Raw genomic sequence first — 14,635 nt, forward strand, 5'->3', positions numbered from 1 at the left:
TTTGACTTATTTCAACCAAAGCAGCAAAATAGGAAAAAAGAAATGAGGAAAAATACCAAAGTGACACAATCATAAAAATTAAAAAAGACTAAAAACCAGTCACACCAGACAAAGATAAGCACTAACAAAGCTAGGAAATTCCTAGATGGTTTAACAACCCCGATCTCTGATAGAAGTGTATCACAAAACAGGATTGGGAATGATATAAAGTGAGCACAGTCAATGAGGCAAACCATAGTGGTTATTATACCAGATAATAATGTAGATGAGTGTGCGCCAATAGAGCTAACTGAAAATGAGTTGGATGGGCAGCTCTTAAAGCTATCAACTTATTCCATTGAATCCTCACAAAGGAATGATAGAACACAGGAATCACGTCTGCTGTTATTGGACAGTGAGAGGCCTAGACTGGAAGAAAGAATGGACAATGAAGAGGAGGAATATACAAATTTCCTCACTTTGGAAAAAACAAGAATGGGAATGCCTGCTAGAAGTAAAGTCTCCAAAAATGTGGAGACAGTTGAGAATCCTATCAGACAACTGCATAATGGTTTAAAATCCCATGAAATAAACAAAGATGATATATATAATATTGTAAGTGATAAAACCAAACAATTGAATTGAACTTTGAAGTATGCAGATAATATATGGGTAACAATGCTGAATAGACACATATCAGACCTGTTTCTAAACAGATCAACCCTGTTCACTGTTTTCCAGGCTATTCCATTATTAAAATATATACAGTCACAAGATATAAAATCAAAACGTTTTATCAATAATTCCAAACATGATACAGTTGAGTTAGGGATTCCATCACAAATTGTAAAGTATTTGACATGGCATACATCGGACAAGATGCGGCATTATGGCTTATCATGTACACACACACTGACAAACTGAGAACTAAAACAAAACATGTTTCTTATCTAAGGAACACTGTTAGTGAGATAACAAAATCGAGCCACTCCAAAATATGGAACAACTCAAATAAAAGATAACAACAACAATCCAATGTGAGGCAAATTTGAACCTCTATATATTACTTTTGACAAGGAGAGAGGAATTCTAACACATGAGGTATATTACAAAGATGAGCCAATACAGCCCAGGGATAGAAATTGGACATGTCTAACAAAAGCTAGGGAGGAAATGAATCACACCAGTAATCCCTAATGCCAGGAATCTCTTCCCCCAAAGTCTCTAACAATAACTATATGTAATACAAGTGGGTTCTCTCATTTACTCAACCTAGTCATCAATCCAATAAGCATAGTGGACATTGTGATTTTACAAGAAACATGGATAACCACACAGCCGATATGGCCACATTTGAAATAGCCTGGATACCGGCAATAAAAAAAGAAAAAGGGCGACCCTCATTTGGTCTATTAACAGTTGTAAAACTTGACTCAGGCCTTTATCTTGAATTGTGGGGATCACTGCACCCTATTATTCGGTTAACTAAAATAACAACAGGTAATGCCAAGTTGCCACTGTGTGACAGGGTGGCAATTTTGAACATCAACTGGAACTCAGTGGCAATTGAGGATGATAAGTTCATGGAACTTATCATTCAAATGCTGTATTTAATTGCAGAACAGGAGCAAAGCTATACAACGATGGAGGTAGGAGATTTTAATTTGAGACGTATTCCTAAATTCGAAAGCACTCTCAGGGAGAGCAAAAACATGGATCACCTTGAAGAGTGAGATAAATCTCATAATTCTACATGGAACAGAGCCAGGGGATATCCCTCCGGTCCCCACATGGAAAAGAGGTGTATCAAACTAAGTTTTGGACTATGTGTTTATATCGGCACAAGTATTGAACACCATTGAATCTTTCACCATTATTCTCACCCAAGCTATTGACCATATACATACTAAAAATTATAGTAACAAGCTCTAATGTCCACGCACAAATTCACTTTAAAGAACCTATATCCCTTAATCAGGGTAGACATAGGATAACATGAACTAGTAAAAAACTGGAGAGCTTAAGTTCACAATTAGATCAAGTATGGACTGCCAAATACAAAACATGAGTACACAGAATCACTTAAGTTGATAACGGAAAATCAGTCATTAAATAGACAACCAGTCTTTAAACATAAATATACATATGATCCGGATACTCATACACTAAAAGCACAATTCTGACAAAAGCGTAAACAAGTTAAGAATCTACTACTGTCGGAAAGAAAACAGGAAAAAACTTGACTGCATACACAATATAAAAATGCAATCAAACAATTTAATGCTAAAAAACAACAAAAGGATGATGAAAGAATGCTAGCAGCCATAGCAAACAAATGAAGTGCTCAAACATGGAGTCTTTTAAAAGACATCACACCAGGTGCCTCAGCCTCTGTTTATTAAACACAGTAAATGAACAGACTTGGACTGATCATTTCCTGAATTTAATTTGAAAATAAAACTCCCAGGCCAGTTCACCACGAGTCCTAAAACCGGAGAACAACAACCTTCTCTTCGATCAGCTGGATATCCTCATAATCATTAAGAAACTTAGCTCTTTGAGAGCTCCTGGTCCAGGTGGCTTGTTGAACACTGTAATGAAAACATGTCCGGAACAGTGGGCAGGCATTTTTGAAAAGATCTTTTTGACAATAGTGAATAGAGGAGAGATTCCACAATCCTGGAAAGAATCAATAATAATACCGATATTTAAAAAAGGTATTACATATTTAAAAAACGGTATTAGAAATGATCGAACTAATTATCGTCCCATTGCCCTTCTGGACATTCCAGGTAAGATTTTCACCAGGTTAATATTGAGAGATCTGACCCGATGACTGAATAAAACCAAAATGTTAGATGCCCATCAATCCTGTTTTGTTAAAGGAGTAGGAACAGGAATGCATTTATTTGTATTAGCAATTTTTAAACAATAAGCTATTTTAAGTAAACAACTGATATTGTTAGCCCTTATCGACTTTTCAACTCAGTATCAAGAAACAGATTATGGGGAAAACGGCTGGATGCAGGTTGTCCAAAGAATAATTTATACTGGATACACCAATTATATTCAGAAACCCAGATAAAAGTAAAGCTAAATTGAGAGGCTCTACTCACCAACCCAATTGTAACTAACTCTGGCTTGAAACAAGGCTGTATTTTAGGGTCAACACTTTTTAACTTTTATATCAAAGATATAAATATTTATTTAGACCTTGCATACGCAAATTGGTTTGCAAAGAAAACTAAAAGCATTGGATGACTATGCATTGAAGAATGGGCTGCTGGTGAATACGCAAAAAATACACAAAACCAGACAAATTAATATTAATTTCATATGGACACTGAATAATACGAAAGGAGCTCTGATGAATATAGAGATTTAGTCCAAAATATTAATAACAGGCTGTCTGACCAACCGTATAAACTTGAGTTAAAAGCGAAAATGCGAACACTAGCCTCTCAAGGTAGAATCATGCAGGCCAAATTTGGTCAGTTTACACATGCAGTGCTCATCCAGTTTTATAAACAAAAAGTTTTCCTGATGATCATTTATGGTGCACAGGCAAACTACCTGGAAAATCAACCAAATTGGGACTTTCTAGAAAGTTTATTCTGGAAAAGAGTACTGTATTTGCCCCATGCTATTCCTATTGTGATCCTGCGGTATGAATTGAGACTGATATTTTTGACCGCTTTAGTGGCGTGGCAAAACTTGAGTCTATGGAGACAATGTGTATTATCAAAGGAGAATACGCAGACACTAATCCCACTGCTACATGCCGCTCTTGAAAGAGCTAACAATGGTGCCATAAAGAGTTGGGAGTCACATTGTAAGGCTGTATTGAAGAAGGCAGATATATCACAACAGCTTCTTCTAGACTTCCCGGATAAGCCAAAACTCAATCAGTGGCGTTAGGATTGGTGTATGACATGGGACAAATGTGATATGTATGCAACATTCAAAACTGGAAATCTCCTGTTAAAATCTTTGCATACAGTGACAACTTATTTGCTGAGATTTCCAGATGTGAAATATGCAAGAATATTTATGCGGATACAACTAAATGTATGGCCAACGAGAGTGCAACTAGCAAAACATTCTAAGAAGAAAGATAATACTATTAGCTGTAGATTCTGTAATGAGCAAGATAAAACAGAAACTTTAAAACATCTGTTTGTAGAATGTCAGAACATGCGTGGTCTAAGAAAATAATGTTTTTTTAAATGTTTTAATCAATTCCTACTCCTAAATGAAGATGAAACGTGGAACATGATTTTTAATGGAAATTGTATCTCGTTGAATATTGCTACTGTTAATTTTCTTCTTGCTTTAAGAATCCATGATGAATGGCCTAGTAAAATGAAGTAATCTTGCTTAGAGTGAGCGGGGTGCAAAAAATGCCATCAATGTCTGATCATGATCAACTGGAATGATGTAAATAGAAAATGGAATACATCGTACACATTTAGTTGGATGACTATCTATGATAGAGAAAAATCTTAGAAATTATACTATGGTAAATGAATTTGTGTTTGTAATTCTGTATTTTTCTATTAATTATTATGCTATGTAACTTGTATACATTTGAAAGGGTGTGATAAACAAAGAAAATAAATAAAATAAAAATAAAATTAAAATAAAGCAATAAGGTGAAACCAAGAAGAAGGTGGTTTTACAAGATAAGGGATGGTGGGCAGAGGGGGGTTTGATTACATGTGAAAGACTGATCAGAAGGAGTTGAACCGACGTGGGGAGGAAATACTAGTGTGTGGCATTATGAAATGAAATGAAATCATGATTAGGGGGCAGGACAGATATAGTGGCTAGGGCCCACTTATGTTGGGGAGGAAACCTGGAATTGGGTGTGGTTGACACTCCCCTGCACTCTCCTAGACCTGATAGGAGCATGCACTAAAATCCACACATTAACAAAACAAGCCATGGCCCAACGGAGGGGAGCTTTATCATCAAGCCAAGGTCTAACCCTGGAACGGGTTAATTTCCTAGACCACTGAGGAGAGAGTCTATTTGCCAGGAATCGGACTGAGAAATGGGGATTATGGGAATTCCCACGAAGCGTGCACAAAGGAACATTTAGTGTGAAAGGTTTTGATGCTGGGTCGTGGAAGAAAGTGAGTGAATCCGTACCTTCAACAGACTGTTTTGAGCAACAACTTCAGTTGGAGAACCTAATCTGAATCTTGAGTTGCACATACATTTTTCTTCGGGTGTTAGGGAAATCCTGTGGGAAGATTATAAGACACTTTTCTTCAAGCTTTTTAAAATTATGTTCAGCCTAGCTTATATTTCTCTAATAAATGATTCAACTGAAATGTCTAGTCATTGGATCCTGGTGCCACCTGGACACAGTTAACACACTTAGATGGAAAAAGCATGGGTTACACTCATTTCATCCATATACACATTTTTGCAGTTATAAGCAATTAATATGATAAAATATTAAAAGCAGCAAAAAAATTAAAATCCACGAAATCCACAATTGTTTATAGTTTCAGAATGGCAGGGAGTGCCTGACTGGCAAAAAGGGCATCCTTAGCCTAACTCCCCTGCCCCTGTCCTTACTAGCAGATACATGCTAGTAAGATACGTGCTAAGCAGATACGTGCAACTGGCTGGGGGCACATTGTTAATTCAGCTATGCATTTCCCCCTATTTACTTTCGAGGTGTAGCTGCACCAACTAAAAATAATAAAAAAAATAAGGAGTGAATCCATCTTTGTGGTAGAGCACGGAGTACTCGCTCCTGTTCTCAGCAGGAATAGGTTGATATATCATCTGTTAGAGGCAGACGAGCCAAGTGAATATGGAAATTATGAATAGAGATTGGACTTGCGGAATCTAATAAAATGCAAAGGCAATTAGGCTGCAGATACCTTCCAAATACAATGCAACTCTTCAAGATCTTTTCTTTATATTCAAAGGCTGCTTGGTTCCATCTTTCATATACACCCACTTTCATTCAGCTGGTAAATGGCATGGGGTACTTACAGTTACTCATGCCAGCTTGGATGCCTCTCTATTAAACCCTACTCAGACTGCTGGGTGACTGCCCTTTGCAACCCCTTATCGGCCACTTTGTGCCATTGTACGTCTTTTAAGTGGTTAGGCCTTGCAGAGGAAAGCTGGTTGAGGTCCTTTCAGCATTGCAAATAGAGCGAGTCCAAGCAAAGTCGAGAGTGACATAGAAAAGTCCCACCTCCCATGAGACTGCCCTTTGCAAGCTCTTTGCAGCTTTTTCACAGCATCATTTGTCTTTTAAATTGTCGGTCCTTTTGCCATCGAAACAGCCATACAGAAAAGAATTGGAAACAACATTCAGCTTTAGATCAATATCCAATTTAGACTTCAAAAAAATTGAGAAATGTATCAATTTATCAACTATCTGATTGACCGTTGGCCAGAACACCTACAAGAAGATCCTTAACAAGAAAAGGCCAGATTCATTATTTCACAAATTAATTAACTGATCATTTTAAATAGGAATCATATCAAAATCCTTCAAGACTACCTATGAAAAACTCCTTTAAAAAATATTTCTGGAGATCCAAGACACCCTTCCAGCTTTCGTTCTATCCCAAACATACCATTCCCAGCCAAGATTCTAGAGAGCTACATATACTGCCAAATTCTGGAGCATCTAGAGTCTAATAACATACTAGCTCACTCAGAAGTTTGTTTCAGACCTATGAGAGGCAGCAAATGGAAACTAGCTTCCATCTTGGGATGACCTCAACATTGCAATGGACATCACCTCAACATCTCAGCAGACTTCGACACTGTTTGCCACAGTAAACTAATTAGAAGGTTTGAAGAATCCAGAATCTTTAATACAACCCTACATTGGATGGCATTGTTCCTAATGGACAGATATCACCTGACACCCACATTTCAGTTCAAACTCACAAGTCATTACCTGCAGAGTTACCCAGAGATCGAGCCTCTTGCCGCTATGCTTCAACATCTATATGACCCATTTGATGAAAATCATGAAAAATTATTGGCTCATCTGTTAAAACTCTGCAGATGAGACACACATCATTAACAATATAACCATTAATGGAAACTCCAGAACCACCCTCAACAAATGCCTCATGTGAATACATGATTGGTAGACGGTCAACATGCTAAAACTAAACCCAGACAAAAAATAAATACATTACAGTCTCACGGCATGCCTCAACTGAAACACCTCTATCATGGCCTTCAAAAATGGATAACTGCCCTAAATCACTGAAAGTGATCGAGATTTTAGGCACATACATGGACAATGGACTCATGCTGGAATCCTGTTGATGCAATAGTTAAAAAATGCTTCTACTATGTCTGCAGCATTAATTATGCCCTTTCACTCCTTCACACTAAGAGCACTAGCTGTCATCTTCCTAATTCTTTCAAGAATCAACTACAGCAGGCTTGTCCAACTCCAGGCCTCGAGGGCCAGAAGCATGTTGTATTTTCAGGATATCTATCATTAATATTCATGAGATAAATTTGCATATAATGATTCTAAATGTACACACAGATATCCTGAAAACCTGTCAGTATTCTGTCCCTTAAGGCCTGGAGTTGGACTACTCGGAAATACGCAAGCAACATTTACCTAGGCATTCTGAACAACCTCATAGAAATTCTTCAATGGATCTAAAGCACAGCAGCTAGAGTAACATAACAGCAATACTAATAGCACTCCACTGGATATCAATAAAGATCCAGTTCAACGGGTGTGGCCAGAAGCCGATGGATGAGGATGTGAGGGAAGAGAGCTCCAGACCTGTTAACTGGAAATCCATGGAATTATCCTGATATGTGAGGCGCCAATGACATGATTTCAGGCCGTTAGCCTCACTGATGCAGGGAAGTGATTGCTGGTGTCGGTAACGGAAGCCTTGATCCAGATAGACCATTGTCCTTGACCATCCCAGCAAGAAGGATCCACCGTCTTGGGCGGGGAAGATACTCCACGGGCAGACACGAAATGGTCGCAGCGCGGGGAGATATTGTTTAGATGTTGCAAATGCTCTGCGGGCAGCACAGACCTTTAGCTTGTGATCGCTAGAAGCTAGATGTATTGAATTGTGCATAGAGATGCATTGGTATGGGTGTGAGCATCCGATTGAGAGGTGACACCATATGCCCCCTGGCCGATGGAGACAGAGAGGTCTGGTATAGGCCCAGATGGCTGTGACAAAGATTGGTGGTGGTTGTCCTGGTACTACTGCGAGGATCGGGTTGAACAGGCTGCAGAATTCCCTCCTCCCCTGGATGTTGATGAATTGAAGGGAATGATGGCTGGTTGAAAAACAGCAGGGATACATACCAGATTTGAAGGATTGTCAACAAGGGCACTGCGGGGTGTACTTCTGGCCTTCTACAAGTAGTACAGAGGACTCTATCATGGTGAAAAGGACACAGAAGATGGAGAAATGTGTGGGCTCCAAGTGAAAAATGCACACGCAAACTTCAGCCCCGCAGGTTACTGGCCCAGGGGTGTCATCAGCATCTGAGGGACTCACCCTGGAGAGCCTTTTTCTCACCATACAAGACTTGAGATCCCCGCAGAATAAAATCTTGGAGGTAGAGGATCAGATTTTTCCTTAGTGTGAGCTGACCTAAGGAAGGTAAATGAAAGAGTAACCAAGATGGAACAGGGGGTCGACGACATGGAGGATGCTGTGGCGATGTTATTGAAAAAAGCCATTGGCCTGGCAGCGGCCACTAGGATCCAGAAACACAGAGAAGAGGAGCCCGAAGGGAGATCCATTTGGTGTGGTATCCAGGTGCTGGGGATCCCCAGATGTGAGGAGGGGCTGAGTCTGGAATTGTTTTTGGAAGGACTGATTTTGGAAACCCTAAAGATTAGGGTCTTTCAAAATGGTTCACCATTGAAAGAGCACATAGAGTGCCGGGCAGACATCTGCCACCTGGAGCTCCTCCATGAGTCATAGTCGCTAAGTTCCTTAATTTTAGGGACAGAGATGCAGTGCAGCAGTAGGCACAGAGGTGTAGGCACTTGAAGGCAGGGGCCTCAAACATCCCGATTTTATCCAGACTTTACACAGGAGGTCGGAGGTTCAGAAACAGAGAAGATCATTTGATGAGAAGGAAGTTGTGGGAGGAGAACTCCAAATATACAATGTTATTGCTATCCAAATTAAAGGTTTTGGAAAATGGGAAGGCTTCTTTATTCATGTTGACTCAGGAGGTTTGGCACTAGTTAGAGTCCAGGACACCCAAGGGGACTGGACCAGAAATACCGAATAGAGTTGACCCCCCGACATGTGACTGATGTGCGAAGACTCAGAGGGGCTCTATATACACTCTGGGTGTGTACCATGGAAGGACATAGATGTTGGGACAACTTATAGAGACTCGGTTTTGGAATTGGGGGTTCTGTGTTGCCTTTTTTTGTATGGCTGATGCTTCAGGGTGTTGGTTGGATATATTGTTGTTTGTATCACCAGATGAGGAGCACTGACCTGAGTGAGGGTGATTAAGGGGGAGAGTCACTTGAAATTGACAAGCTTCGGTCGGCGCACTTGGGAAATGTTACAGTGGTGTTGGATCGAGGTCCTGGTTTTCCTGGCTCACCAGGACCCACTGTTCAGGTGCCTAGTCTGCCGACTGGGCACTTTTTATTGGTAGGTAGTCAATAAGGGGAAGGATGAGGGCTCCATTGGAGTAAAATGTTAACCAGGGATCACTCGATATGCCAGGGAAGTAGTTGCTGGGAGAAGGACATGGTTGGGTGGGGGAAGAAGGGGAGGAGGGGTGGAGACAGTCGTGGAGTATGGCATGGCTTTTGGGATTAAGAAAAGCAGAATAGGGGTAAATTGGGGTGTTATTATTGTTGGTTACTCTGATGTGAAGAAATTCGGAGGTGGTGGGTTTGAGGTATCAGAAGAACAGAACAAAGCCAGGGGGATCATCATGTGTATTATTGCAGTAAATGGGTATGAATAAGATGAAAATAATCACTTGGAATGTTAGAAAGTTAGGTAATATCAAGAAGAGGTGGGCATTTGGGAAGTTCTTGAATCAGTGGGGTGTACAAGTGGTGCTATTGCAGAAACGCACCTCATTAAGGTTGTAGTGGAGGATGTACATAAAATAAATGGGGGTGGCAGCGTTTGGATCAGACTAATTTACATATGCAAGGGTTTATTCTCATATGGATAGCGAAAGGGGACCCAATACAGGTAGTCAGGAAACTAGCAGATAACGAAGGTAGGACCTTCGTATTGGTAGGGAGCCTGGATGGTAAAGGTATATTCCTGGAGAATTCCTATGCACCCAACACAGATTCTATTGCAATGGTGGTAGAATAGGTGGGGGATATAGGTATGAGAAGTTTCTCTGGGGAGGTGATTCAAATTGTCTTTTGGATCCTACAAGGGATCGTTCGACAAGGCCCTTTAACCAACAATTTTCTGAGGCCATGTAATGTACATTGCAATTACTGACTTTGGTGGAGTTAGAGGAGGGAATGTCATGGAGAGGAGTTACTCTTTTTATTCACACACATGCATGGGTCACGTGCATGGCTCCTTCTTTAGATTGGATTGTATTTTTTGGGGCAGGGAGAATTTTCATAGGTTATCAGATAAGGCATATTCAGGGAGGATACTCTATGATCATGCCCTAACAAAAATTAAAACAGCAATTCCCTTGTGGAGATTGAGAGTGGAGACTTAGTCGGATTTGGGGTTTAAGAGTGTGATCTGGATGGAGATAGCAGACTTTTTTGACCGAAATGAGGGCTCGGTAGAAGACGTGCGATTGGTATGGGAGCCATTTAACGTTATGATCAGAGAGGTGTTTATAGCCAAAATAGTGGAGGTCCAGAAGATTTTGCATAACTGCCTGAGGGAGGTGGAACAGGACTTGATGTGGGGGACTCCAGTGCGAGGCAGGCTATCCCATGAATTACATAAACATTAGGAGCTGCAAGAAGCATTAAATAGATTTGAATACAGCCAACATGTGATACAGATTCATGGGGTGGGTGATAAGGCAGGCAGTCTACAAGCTTGGTTGATCCAACAGGAATGACCGAGGTCTGAGATTACACAGATTTATGAAAGATGGGTAAGTTGATATTTACAAAACAGGGAATCAATGATGCTTTCCAGGACTATTATAGTTCCCTCTATGCCAGTGAAGGAGTGATGCTTCAGACATGCTTAACTTGGTAAAGTTGCTGAAGTTACCTGATGAGTTTCGAGAAGCATTAGAGGCACCCATTATGGAGGAGGAAATATTGAGGGCACTGATATCAATGCCAGGGGTGTTGCTAGGTCTGGAAAAAGATATGGGGCTATGGTAATGTCAGGATTGTCTGGACTCGAGGCTAGTTAGCCTTTTGTTTGTAGCCCCTGAGCTTTTATCTGGGGCTACACCCAAAACATTTGGGGCTATAGCCCTCTGCCCTCGCTTAGCAATGCCTTTGATCAATGCACAGCAATAGTTATCCATAGCACATCTTTATATGCGGATGATACTGCTGTATATTTGTAATCCAAAACATTCAGAACATAATGGAAGTATTGGAACATTTTCTGACCTTATCTGGTTTTCAAGTCAATAAGACCAAGGGCCTCATCACGAGTTTGGCGGTAACCCTTAAATGCGGTGGTAATACTATTACTGCCGCATTTAAGGGTCCGCCAAATCACAGGCTTGGCAGATTTTCCCCCAGCTCTGAGCGGGGGCAAATCCGCCACAATTTTGCCGATGTTTGGCGCTATTACCACCGGCGGTAATGGGAAATTCCTGAATGGGCCCAATGGGGAATGGAATCTTTTAAGTACCTGGGTATTCAAATATTTAATGATGTGGAATAAATATGTGTTCATGATACAGCAAGAGCTCTGACTTTTATTGGAGGTGTATTGGAGGTGGGATACATTTCTGGAAGTCGCTACCATTGTCACTGAGCAGGTAGAGGACCCTTTCGTAAGATGGACAAGCCAAATTCTAAATTTACTTCACAATTATCATCCAAAAGTGTTATGGAAACTGTTCATAAGGCGATCACCAAAGATATTCATTCCTTTATTGACAAATCTAACATGAATAAACAGAAAAACAAGAATTTTCCTTCTCAGCTCAGCAACAATGAATGAAGGGCTCTGGAAAATTGTATGCACGATCAAACTATCACCATAAAGGAGGCGGATAAGGGAGGGAATGTTGTTGTGCTGAATAGATCTGATTACATTGAAATGGGTAAAAACAATTTAGCAACTCTGACTGTTATATTCTGCTTAAATCTAATCCTACTAAAAGAGTAGTAACATAATTACAAGATCTTATACTTGAATGGTATAACCAGGGATACCTGACATAGGATGAAAAGTGTTTTTGATCATTACTAACCCCATTATGTCTACACTATATTTTTTGATTAAAATACATAAACCGTATCATCATCTTCCAGAAGTTAGGCCCATAATGAGTGGCATAGGGTGGGCCACTGAGGGCTTGTCAAAATATCTAGATGAAGCCCTTAAACCCTTTGTATTACAAATGAAATCATACATCAGGGATAGCACTCACATCTTACAGCTTCTTAAATCTTTAGAATGGAAATCAGACTATCTGCTAGCAACCTTGGATGTGACCGCGCTATATACAAGCATTGATCATGACCTTGCAATGAACACTGTAGAGCATACATTTTGCAACTCCTCTGCGTCTTACCGGAAACATGGAAATAGGTTAAAAAGTTATCTTGTTTTCACTTTATCCAATAATGTTTTTTTATTCAATGAACAATATTTCTTGCAAGTGAAAGTAGTAGCCATGGGGGCTAAATTTGCCCCATCACTGGCCAATGTATTCATGCCCCAATATGAAGATGTGCATATTTACCATCAGGAATCTTTCTCAAACAATCTGATAATATGGAGGAGATTCATTGATGATATTTTCAGAGTTTGGAAGGGAACTCAAGAATGATTTGATAGATTTGTGAAATATACCAATAATAATACTTTTGGCATCACACTTTCTGGTCATGCTAGCTCTTTGGAGATTGATTTTCTGGATCTTCATATTTTCATTCAAGATGGTATTATCCAGAATAATACCGCAAACCGACAGACGTTAATTCAGTACTTTATGCTAAAAGCAGTCATCAACGCAGTACGATTAACAACATCCCAGGGGGTGAATTTTACAGAGCTAGAAGGAACTGTAGTCTGGAGTCAGACTATGTCAAAGAATGTGCTACTCTCACTCAACGGTTTCTAGACAGAGGCTATCATTCTGATGTTATTAAGAAAGCCACTGATAGGTTTGTTCATGTGAAACAATTGGACTTATTGTTGGGCAAAAAAGTGGTGCAAACTCAACCACAACATATCTCCATCATAACTGGTTTTTCAAGAGATTCCTCGATTTTGTACAAACTGGTAGCCACACATTGGCATCTTCTGAAATTGGATAAATATCTGGCACCCTTTTTGTCGGATAAACCCAAATTTAAGTACACTAGAGCACCAACCATATTAGAGAAACTAAGTCCTTCATTTTTAAGTACTCCAATTGTTAGCTCGGAGAAGATTGGCTTCAGAAAAGTAATGTTTTTTTCAAATGTGATCATTGTAATCAATGCCAATATGCACATGACAATTGCACAATTTTCACTGACCAATTGGGCTTCCACATTAAGATGAATGACTTTATAAATTGCAAAACTTGTTTTGTTGTATACACGATTATATGTGTGTGTGGTAAAATCTATATTGGGAGTACCATCAGGCAGTTGAGGATATATATATTTATGAACACCTAGCAAGTTTGAAAAATCAAGATCCTAAATTGCCACTAGCCATACATTGGCAATCACAACACCAATTGTCCAATAAAGAAGACCTACATTTTATTGGACTCATGAAGGCAAAAATGGGGAAAAGGGGTGGGAATTTACAGCTGAAATTGCGTCAAATGGAATAAAAACTTATTTGTTTCCTATGATCTACTGAAAATGGTTTGAATACCGATCACGAGATATATGTATTCTTATAATAATGTGTGGCATGTGAGGCCAATATGATATTAAGTCATTTTTTGTGTGTAGTTAGTCAACGAGCATCTGTTTATATACATGTCAACATATTTTCTATACATATTGTCCCAATCAATTGGGGATCATTAATATTGCTGCTCTAGATTTTTTATTCAGTTATTATGAATATGGTATTCATGGTAATGGCAGATCCATTACAAAAGATATTGGAGTATTCTCTTTTCTTTAAATACTTGATCTTGAATCCAAGTGGATTCATAGCTATAATTATTTGTTGGATACGATATTCACACTATAGATGGGTCGCACCCATTTAAAACATGTATTGCTATTTGGATTTTCATTTTTAAAAAACCATGCACTTTGTCCCAATCCAAGAATATGGCACTCATGTTAATCTACAACTTTAGTTTCTCAACACAATACAGTCTGAATTATTGACCACCATTTGGGACATCGGACAACGGATGGTAGTGAAGTTTCTTTGTTTACATTCGACGTCACGCGCACAGATGCGCGTGACGTCATCACGTCATTTTGCCATTATGGATGATGATATAACTATATTAGGCTTTCGCACCAATGTGGACTCTCTTTATCGTT

The sequence above is a fragment of the Ambystoma mexicanum genome, chromosome 1q, assembly GCF_040938575.1.
Source record: "Ambystoma mexicanum isolate Mex_15411 chromosome 1q, UKY_AmexF1_1, whole genome shotgun sequence".
In the NCBI taxonomy this organism is placed as follows: Eukaryota; Metazoa; Chordata; class Amphibia; order Caudata; family Ambystomatidae; genus Ambystoma; species Ambystoma mexicanum.